Here is an 11,604-nt window from a genome sequence, read left to right as displayed (position 1 = left end):
GGTGCCGCTGCACCTACTGTTGATGCTTCTTTGGCTCCTGCTACTGCGGCGGCTGAGGAGGATGACGATTATGCGGGCGATTATGAGGATGAGGTTGATCAAAATCAGAACTACGTGCAGCCACCAGCACCACCACCAGCAGGTCGACCTCAGGTATATATTCGCAACGGTAGGCCGGCACCACCACCTCAGGTACGAGATCATGACCATCTCCCTAAACTGAAATTGAATATTCCACCATTTGAGGGTAGATATGTTCCTGATATATATCTTACTTGGGAGTTAGAAACTGAACAACGATTTACATGTTTACAATATCCTGAGGAGAGACGTGTTCCTGCTGCTGTTTGTGCTTTCACTAGCTTTGCATGTGTTTGGTGGTCTGAACATTGTAGATTATATCCTGTTCCAGCTACTTGGGCTGCTTTGAAAACTGCTATGCGTACTCGTTGGGTTCCACCATATTATCAACGTGAATTACTTCAAAAATTGCAGCGCTTAAGACAAGGGAAAAATTCTGTAGAAGAATATTATCAGGAATTACAAACTGGCATGATTAGATGTGGTATTGTTGAGGAGAATGAAGCTATGCTTGCACGTTTTATGGGTGGATTAAATAAAGAGATTCAGACCATTCTAGAGTATAAGGATTATAATAATATCACTCGTTTATTCCATCTTGCTTGTAAAGCTGAACGTGAAGTGCAGGATCGACAGCCATTGGCGCGAACTAACTTTTCTGCAGGTCGACCTTCATCATGGACACCGCGTGCATCTTCTACTTCCACTGCACCAGCACCTCCATCAGGTTCCACCTCCAGCCGTGATACAAGAAAGCAGGCACAACCACCACTATCTGCCAAGAGCGCACCTGCCGGGCCTGCACAGAGCTCTTCTTCTTCCATGGCATCGACAGGGCACACAAGTGATATTATTTGTCGTCGTTGTAAGGGAAGAGGACATTATGCGAGAGAATGCAAATCTCAGCGTGTAATGATTGCTACTGAGGATGGTGGGTATGAGTCCGCTAGTGACTATGATGAGGAGACTTTGGCTCTTATTACACGTGAAGAACATGGTGGAGATGATTCTGAAAATGAGACGCAATACATGGCTCCTGAAGACGCTGACAGGTATGAATGTTTAGTTGCTCAACGTGTTTTGAGTGTGCAGGTCACACAAGCAGAGCAAAATCAGAGGCATAATTTGTTCCATACAAAGGGAGTTGTGAAGGAACGTTCTGTTCGCGTCATCATAGATGGAGGGAGCTGTAACAACTTGGCTAGCATGGAGATGGTGGAGAAGCTATCTCTCACCACAAGACCACATCCACATCCTTACTACATCCAATGGTTCAACAACAGCGGCAAGGTTAAGGTAACACGTACTGTTCGTGTGCATTTTAGTATCTCTACATATGCTGATTATGTTGATTGTGATGTGGTACCCATGCAAGCATGTTCCTTATTACTTGGTAGACCATGGCAATTTGATAAAAATTCTGTACACCATGGTAGAAACAATCAGTATACTCTTGTTCATAAGGATAAAAATATTACTTTGCTTCCTATGACTCCTGATTCCATTTTGAAAGATGACATTAATAGAGCTAATAAAGCAAAACAGGAGAAAAATAAGAGTGAAAATCAGATTGTGGCAAAAGAATTTGAGCAACAAATGAAACCTAATAATAAACCATCTAGTGTTGTTTCTGAAATTAAATTGAAAAGTGCATGTTTACTTGCCACAAAATCTGATATTGATGAGCTAGATTTCAGCAAATCTGTTTGCTATGCTTTTGTGTGCAAAGAGGCATTATTTTCATTCGAGGACGTGCCTTCCTCTTTGCCCCCTGCTGTCACTAACATTTTGCAGGAGTTCGCTGACGTCTTCCCACAAGACGTGCCACCGGGATTACCACCTATTCGAGGGATTGAGCATCAAATTGACTTAATTCCCGGTGCATCGCTACCCAACCGTGCACCATACCGTACCAATCCAGAGGAGACGAAGGAGATTATGCGTCAAGTACAGGAGCTGCTCGACAAAGGTTATATACGCGAATCTCTTAGTCCTTGTGCTGTTCCTATTATACTAGTGCCTAAAAAGGATGGTACGTCGCGTATGTGTGTTGATTGTAGAGGCATTAATAATATTACTATTCGTTATCGTCATCCTATTCCTAGGCTAGATGATATGCTTGATGAATTGAGTGGCTCTACAATATTCTCCAAAGTTGATTTGCGTAGTGGATACCATCAAATTCGTATGAAATTGGGAGATGAATGGAAAACTGCATTTAAAACTAAGTTTGGTTTATATGAGTGGTTAGTCATGCCTTTTGGGTTAACTAATGCACCTAGTACTTTCATGAGACTAATGAACGAAGTTTTACGTGCTTTCATTGGACGATTTGTGGTAGTCTATTTTGATGATATACTGATTTATAGCAAATCTTTGGAAGAACATTTGGAACATTTACGTGCTGTTTTTATTGCTCTACGTGATGCACGTTTGTTTGGTAACCTTGGGAAGTGCACCTTTTGCACCGACCGAGTATCTTTTCTTGGCTATGTTGTTACTCCACAGGGAATTGAAGTTGATAAAGCCAAGATTGAAGCTATTGAGAGTTGGCCGCAGCCCAAAACGGTCACACAAGTGCGGAGTTTTCTTGGACTCGCTGGTTTCTATAGGCGTTTTGTGAGAGATTTTAGCACCATTGCTGCACCTCTCAACGAGCTTACAAAGAAGGATGTGCCTTTTGTTTGGGGTACCGCACAGGAAGAAGCCTTCACGGTATTGAAAGATAAGTTGACACATGCTCCTTTACTCCAACTTCCTGATTTTAATAAGACTTTTGAGCTTGAATGTGATGCTAGTGGAATTGGATTAGGAGGTGTGTTATTACAAGATGGTAAACCTGTTGCATACTTTTCTGAAAAATTGAGTGGGCCTAGTCTGAATTATTCTACTTATGATAAAGAACTATATGCTCTTGTTCGGACTTTAGAAACATGGCAACATTATTTATGGCCCAAAGAATTTGTTATACATTCTGATCATGAATCTTTGAAACATATTAAAAGTCAAGCTAAACTGAATCGTAGACATGCTAAATGGGTTGAATTCATTGAAACTTTCCCTTATGTCATTAAACACAAGAAGGGTAAAGAAAATGTTATTGCTGATGCATTGTCTCGTCGCTATACTATGCTTTCACAACTTGACTTCAAAATATTTGGTTTGGAGACCATCAAAGATCAATATGTGCATGATGCTGATTTTAAAGATGTTTTGCAGAATTGTAAAGAAGGAAGAACCTGGAACAAGTTTGTCGTTAATGATGGATTTGTGTTCCGTGCTAACAAGCTATGCATTCCAGCTAGCTCTCTTCGTCTTTTGTTGTTGCAGGAGGCGCATGGAGGAGGATTAATGGGACACTTTGGCGTGAAGAAGACGGAGGACGTACTTGCTACACATTTCTTTTGGCCAAAGATGAGACGGGATGTTGAGCGTTTTGTTGCTCGCTGCACTACATGTCAAAAAGCTAAGTCACGACTCAATCCTCATGGTTTATATATGCCTTTGCCTGTACCTAGTGTTCCTTGGGAGGATATATCTATGGACTTTGTTTTAGGTTTACCTCGAACAAAGAAGGGGAGGGATAGCATATTTGTTGTCGTGGATAGATTCTCAAAAATGGCACACTTTATACCATGTCATAAAAGCGATGATGCTGTTAATGTTGCTGATTTGTTCTTCCGTGAAATTATTCGTTTGCATGGTGTGCCAAATACTATTGTTTCAGATCGTGATACTAAATTTCTTAGCCACTTTTGGAGATGTTTATGGGCTAAGTTGGGGACTAAACTGCTTTTTAGTACTACTTGTCACCCCCAAACTGATGGACAAACTGAAGTAGTCAATAGAACATTGTCTACTATGCTTAGGGCTGTTTTGAAGAATAATAAGAAAATGTGGGAAGAATGCTTGCCTCATATTGAGTTTGCTTATAATCGTTCATTGCATTCTACTACTAAGATGTGCCCTTTTGAAATTGTGTATGGTTTCCTACCTCGTGCACCTATTGATTTGTTGCCTCTTCCATCTTCGGAGAAGGTTAATTTTGATGCTAAACAACGTGCTGAATTGATCTTAAAAATGCATGAGTTAACTAAGGAAAACATTGAGCGTATGAATGCTAAATATAAACTTGCTGGAGATAAGGGTAGAAAACATGTTGTGTTTGCACCTGGAGATCTTGTTTGGTTACATTTGCGTAAGGATAGATTTCCTGATTTGCGCAAATCAAAGCTAATGCCACGTGCTGATGGTCCTTTTAAGGTGTTAGAGAAAATAAATGATAATGCATATAAACTTGAGCTGCCTGCAGATTTTGGGGTTAGTCCCACTTTTAACATTGCAGATTTGAAGCCTTATTTGGGTGAGGGAGATGAGCTTCCGTCGAGGACGACTTCATTTCAAGAAGGGGAGGATGATGAGGACATCAATACCATTGTTACACCCACAGCCCCTGCTGCTATACATACTGGACCAATTACTAGAGCTCGCGCACGCCAATTAAATTACCAGGTACTTTCGTTTCTTGGTAATGATTCTAATGTTCATGAGAATATGATGCTGCCTAAATTGGATACATTTGTTTTGCTTACAAATGAAGGGCCTAGCTTTGAGAAGGATGAACATTGGAGCAAGAACAAGCATGGAGATGATGGCATGCGCATGGGGGACAAGAACGGAGTTACAAGTGATGATTTCAGGACGTTGAAGCCACCATAATGCGTGCATGAAGCCTTGGACGAAATATACAAGATGCTACTTCATAACTTTCGTCCAGAGGCTATTCTAGGTGCTGCGTCACCTTATTATTGGGCCAGGCCCATGTAATTTCGAAATACTTGAGTATAGGCTATTTTTAGAGTCCGTATGTGTGGGGAAACAAGAGATAGGGTTGGTTTCGGACCCCTTCCCCAAGGGCCACGAAATTCCCCCCTCTTCCTCCATATATACAGCCCTTAGGGCGTCGTTCAGACTTTGGGTTTTGTTTAGATTAAAAGTTCGCCATAGCTGCAACTTCGCGTACTTCGTTTGTGTTCAACGACCAGACAAAGGCGTCACAGAACCCCACCTTGATCAATAAAGCTTTCATCTTATATTCGCAATATCCAGATTGCAATCTCAGTTTCTTGCATGTTCTTCGTTTGCTCGCAGGAAACAGACCCTCGTGGTCAGGTTGATCGTGCTCCGGCGTGGTCAATAACCTCTCGGAGTTGGTTTAGCGATTGCTAAGGAGCGACGTCCCCGCACGTTCGTAGTCGGATCGTCAAAGTCGACTTCCATCAAAGCGATATCCATCATCTCATCGAAAGACGGGACACCTTTGCCTCTATCATTTGGGGTTTAAGGGATTGGATGCACAAGCAGTATTCCCACTTAGTACAAGTGAAGGCTAGAAAAAGACTGGGAAGCGACCAACTAGAGAGCGACAACAGTCATGAACATGCATTAAAATTAATAAACATTGAGTGCAAGCATGAGTAGGATATAATCCACCATGAACATAAATATCGTGAAGGCTATGTTGATTTTGTTTCAACTACATGCGTGAACATGCGCCAAGTCAAGTCACTTGGATCATTCAAAGGAGGATACCACCCTATCATACCAAATCACAACCATTTTAATAGCATGTTGGCACGCAAGGTAAACCATTATAAACTCCTAGCTAATTAAGCATGGCATAAGCAACTATAATATCTAATTGTCATTGCAAACATGTTTATCATAATAGGCTGAATCAGGAACGATGAACTAAACATATTTACAAAAACAAGAGAGGTCGAGTTCATACCAGCTTCTCTCATCTCAATCAGTCCATCATATATGATCATTATTGCCTTTCACTTGCATGACCGAACGATGTGGATAATAATAATAGTGCACGTGCATTGGACTAAGCTGGAATCTGCAGGCATTCAATACAAAGGAGAAGACAAGGTAATATGGGCTCTTGGTTAAGTCAACAATAATGCATATAAGAGCCACTTCAACATTTTCATTATGGTCTTCTCCTCTCGACCCCCAAGGAAAAGAAAAGAAATAAAACTATTTACACGTGAAAGCTCCCAACAAGCAAAAGAAGAGCAGGAAATATTTTTGGGTTTTCTTTTTACTCATTACTACTACAAGCATGGAAAGTAAAACTAGCTAAAAGCTACAACTAATTTTTTTGTTTTTTCTTAAGGTTTATCAAACACACAAGAAGAAAGCGAGAAAAAGAAAATAAACTAGCATGGATATAGTGAAAAAGTATGAGCACCGACAATTAGCATGAGTGTGTGAATATGAATGTAATGTCGGTGAGAAATACGTACTCCCCCAAGCTTAGGCTTTTGGCCTAAGTTGGTTTATGCCCATGTATCAAAGTTGTAGTTGGGGTCGTACTGAGAAGGAGCCTCGGGTTGCCATTGGTTGGCAATCTCCTCTGGATATCACTGGTAAACAGGCTGTCGTGAAGGATCAAATTGTGGTTCCGGTTTTGGCTCTGTAGCTGGTGTGGGGTTTTGGTAAGCGTGAATGGCCTCCAGCGGAACAAGGTACTTGCCTGCAGATAAGTCAAAAAAAGAAGGAGCATGCAAAGTAATAGTCTCAGGGTGATTTTTATCAAATATCAGTCTATAGTTAAGCTCCTTTTTCTTGTTCTTAACAATGAAATAATGTGCAACCATACTCTTGTAGTCTAGAAAAACAGGAGGCAACAACTTTTCTTCTTTCTCATAATGCCTAATAGGTATGTTAAAATATGCAGCGAGGCGCGGGGCAAAGATGCCTCCCAAGATGGGGCCCTTAGTACGGTTAAGATTTAACCGCTTTGCAACAATAGCGCCCATACTAAATGTGTCATCACGAAACAGGGCATGGTACAAAAGAACAATATCAGGGGCACTTAGGTTGCCACAGTTTCCGCGACCAATCAAGCATCTACTATTGCAAAGTAACGTAGGACAGGAAAATGTATGCTAGTAATTCTTGCACCGAAAACCTTCCTAGTTTCCCCTACAGCAATTGTATCAATAAACCCCTCCACATCATTGCGATGTGGTTCCTCTACGCTGCCCGAAAAGGGCAACTTGCAAACCTCACAAAATTCATAGAGGGGCATCTCCTTATACTCATCATATAAATAGAAATCCACCGAAGGTGGTGACCTCCTAGCATGGAAATGAAAATTTTGCACAAAAATATTAGTGAGTAGGAGATACTGTTCACGTTGGTCGCGGAGGAAGTCGGTGAGGCCTGCATTCTCAGCCAACTCATAAAAATCATCATAAATCCCTCCTGCTCTCAAGAAATCATCACAAGGCCATTCACACGGCCGGACCTCCGCGGTGCGAGGGAGATTATATTTGGGCCTCTTGTCTTCTTCATCTTGCTTATCCTTCGAGCTGCGGCTCGAAGAGCCCCTCAAAAATCTCTTCATCATTTTCTGAAAATTTCTGAAATCTTTAGTAACTTCAAATAAAAGTGAACCAAAGTCAACAAAATTGATAGCAACTACTCCTACAAGTGCCTAGAGACCATATCATGCATTAGAACTACTTTTGACCACATAAATTTGATATGCAAGCTCAAGAACAGGGTCACCTAAGCAGCAAAAATTTGCAATGAATAAAGCACTAGAACAAAAACAAACTGGACCATTGGAGGAGTCACATACCGAAGAACAATCCCCCAAAGCAGTTTTGTGAATGGAGCTTTGAGCAAGGAGATCGAAAATCGCAGTAAAAATGAGCTAGAACTCGTGCTTGAGCTGGTTGGTGATTTTTTTTGGGAGGAAGAAGGAGTGTGTGGTTGCTGGAATAAGCGGAGAGGAGCCACCATGGGCCCACGAGGCAGGGGGGCGCGCCCTGGACCCTCGTGGCCAGGTGCTTGCTCCCCTGCTGTGTTCTCAGTGCCAGATATTCTCAAATATTCCAGAAAAAATCATATTTCATTTTCAGGGCATTTGGAGAACTTTTATTTTTGGGGTATTTTTTATTGCACGGACAATTCAGAAAACAGACAAAATATACTATTTTTGCTTTATTCAATCTAAATTACAGAAAGTAAAAGGATGGTACAGAAGGTTGTGCCTTCTAACTTCATCCATCTCATGCTCATCAAAAGGAATCCACTAACAAGGTTGATCAAGTCTTGTTAACAAACTCATTCCGGATAACATGGAACCGGAGAAATTTCGAATAACACTATGTTACCTCAACGGGGATATGTACGTCCCCAACAATAAGAATATCATATCTCTTTTTGACAGTTGGAAGAGGAAATTCAAAACCTCCAAAAATAATCGATGGAATTTTTCCAATAGAATTTATACTATGAACTTGAGGTTGTTTCCTCGGAAAGTGTACCGTATGCTCATTGCCATTAACATGAAAAGTGACATTGCCTTTGTTGCAAACAGCCCCTGCAGTATTCAAAAAGGGTCTTCCAAGAATAATAGACATACTATCGTCCTCGGGAATATCAAGAATAACAAAGTCCGTTAAGATAGTAACGTTTGCAACAACAACAGGCACATCCTCACAAATACCGACAGGTATAGCAGTTGATTTATCAGCCATTTGCAAAGATATTTCAGTAGGTGTCAACTTATTCAAATCAAGTCTACGATATAAAGAGAGAGGCATAACACTAACACCGGCTCCAAGATCACATAAAGCAGTTCTAATATAATTTCTTTTAATGGAGCATGGTATAGTGGGTACTCCTGGATCTTCAAGTTTCTTAGGTATTCCACCCTTAAAAGTATAATTAGCAAGCATGGTGGAAATTTCAGCTTCTGGTATCTTTCTCTTATCAGTAACAATATCTTTCATATACTTAGCATAAGGATTCATTTTAAGCATATCAGTCAAACGCATACGCAAAAAGATAGGTCTAATCATTTCAGCAAAGCGCTCAAAATCTTCATCATCCTTTTCTTGGATGGTTTAGGAGGAAAAGGCATAGGTTTCTGAACCCATGGCTCTCTTTCTTTACCGTGCTTCCTAGCAACAAAGTCTCTCTTATCATAACGCTGATTCTTTGATTGTGGGTTATCAAGATCAACAGCAGGTTCAATTTCTACATCGTTGTTATTACTAGGTTGAGTATCAACATGAACATCATCATTAACATTATCACTAGGTTCATGTTCATCTCCAGATTGTGTTTCAGCATCAGAGATAGAAATATCATTGGGATTCTCAGGTGTGTCAACAACAGGTTCACTAGAAGCATGCAAAGTCCTATCATTTTTCTTTTTCTTCTTCTTAGAAGGACTAGGTGCATCAACATTATTTTTTGAGAATCCTGCTCAATTCTCTTAGGGTGGCCCTCAGGATACAAAGGTTCCTGAGTCACTTTACCTCCTCTAGTTGCAACTCTAATAGCAAAGTCATTTTTCTTACTATTCAATTCATTTAGCAAATCATTCTGAGCTTTAAGTACTTGTTCTACTTGAGTGGTAACCATAGAAGCATGTTTACTAATGAGTTTAAGTTCACCTTTAACTCTAGACATATAATCACCCAAGTGTTCAATCATATAAGCATTGCGTTTTAATTCTCTACCAAAATAAGCATTGAAGTTTTCTTGCTTAACCATAAAGTTGCCAAACTCAGCCAAACATTGGCTAGCAAACTTAGTAGGAGGGATTTCAGCTTTATCATATCTATAGAGAGAATTTACCTTACTACCTGTGTCGGGTTATCAAGACTGTGTGTTTCTTCAATAGAAGGTAAATTAAGACCATGTATTTATTCAACAGGAGGTAAATTCTTAACATCTTCAGCTTTAATACCTTTTTCCTTCATAGATTTCTTCGCCTCTGGCATATCTTCAGGACTGAGAAATAGAATACCCCTTTTCTTCGGAGTTGGCTTAGGAGTTGGTTCAGGAAGTGTCCAATTATTTTCATTAGTCAACATATTATTCAATAGAATTTCAGCTTGATCAGCAGTTCTTTCCCTGAAAACACAACCAGCGCAACTATCCAGGTGGTCTTTGGAAGCATCGGTTAGTCCATTATAAAAGATATCAAGCATTTCATTTTTCTTGAGAGGATGATCAAGCAAAGCATTAAGTAATTGGAGAAGCCTCCCCCAAGCTTGTGGGAGACTCTCTTCTTCAATTTGCACAAAATTATATATTTCCCTCAAAGCAGCTTGTTTCTTATGAGCAGGGAAATATTTAGCAGAGAAGTAATAAATCATATCCCGGGGACTACGCACACAACCAGGATCAAGAGAATTAAACCATACCTTAGCATCACCCTTTAATGAGAACGGAAATAATTTAAGGATATAATAGTAGCAAGTTTTCTCATCATTAGTGAACAGGGTGGCTATATCATTTAATTTAGTAAGATGTGCCACAACAGTTTCAGATTCATAGCCATAAAAAGGATCAGATTCAACCAAAGTAATTATCTCAGTATCAACAGAGAAATCATAATCCTTATCAGTAATAAAGATAGGTGAAGTAGCATAAGCAGGATCATATTTCATCCTAGCATTCAGAGTTTTTTCTTTCAGTTTAGCTAGTAATTTCTTAAGATCACTTCTATCATTGCAAGCAAGAAAGTCTCTAGCAGTTTCTTCATCCATAACATAACCCTCAGGCACAACAGGCAATTCATATCTAGGGGGAGAATCTTCATCATCACTTTCATCAATATTATCAGTTTCAATAATTTCATTCTCTCTAGCCCTAGTCGGTTGTTCATCAAGAAATTCACCAAGTGGCACAGCAGTATCAAGCATAGAAGTAGTTTTATCATAAGTATCATGCATAGGAGAAGTGGCATCATCAATAACATGCGACATATCAGAATTAATAGCAGAAGCAGGTTTAGGTGTCGCAAGCTTACTCAAAACAGAAGGTGAATCAAGTGCAGAGCTAGATGGCAGTTCCTTACCTCCCCTCGTAGTTGAGGGATAAATTTTGGTTTTCTCGTCTTTCAAGTTCCTCATAGTGACCAGCAGATATAAATCCCAAGTGACTCAAAGAATAGAGCTATGCTCCCCGGCAACGGCGCCAGAAAATAGTCTTGATAACCCACAAGTATAGGGGATCGCAACAGTTTTCGAGGGTAGAGTATTCAACCCAAATTTATTGATTCGACACAAGGGGAGCCAAAGAATATTCTCAAGTATTAGCAGTTGAGTTGTCAATTCAACCACACCTGGATAACTTAGTATCTGCAGCAAAGTATTTAGTAGCAAAGTAGTATGGAAGTAACGGTAACGGTGGCAAAAGTAACAGTGATAGTTTTGTAGTGATTGTAACAGTAGCAACGGAAAGTAAATAAGCGAAGAACAATATGTGAAAAGCTCGTAGGCATTGGATCGGTGATGGAGAATTATGCCGGATGCGATTATTCATGCAACAGTTATAACATAGGGTGACACAGAACTAGCTCCAATTCATCAATGTAATGTAGGCATGTATTCCGAATATAGTCATACGTGCTTATGGAAAAGAACTTGCATGACATCTTTTGTCCTACCCTCCCGTGGCAGCGGGGTCCTATTGGAAACTAAG

This window comes from Triticum aestivum, chromosome 5D (assembly GCF_018294505.1).
Source record: "Triticum aestivum cultivar Chinese Spring chromosome 5D, IWGSC CS RefSeq v2.1, whole genome shotgun sequence".
Lineage (NCBI taxonomy): Eukaryota > Viridiplantae > Streptophyta > Magnoliopsida > Poales > Poaceae > Triticum > Triticum aestivum.
This window is presented reverse-complemented; position numbering follows the sequence as displayed.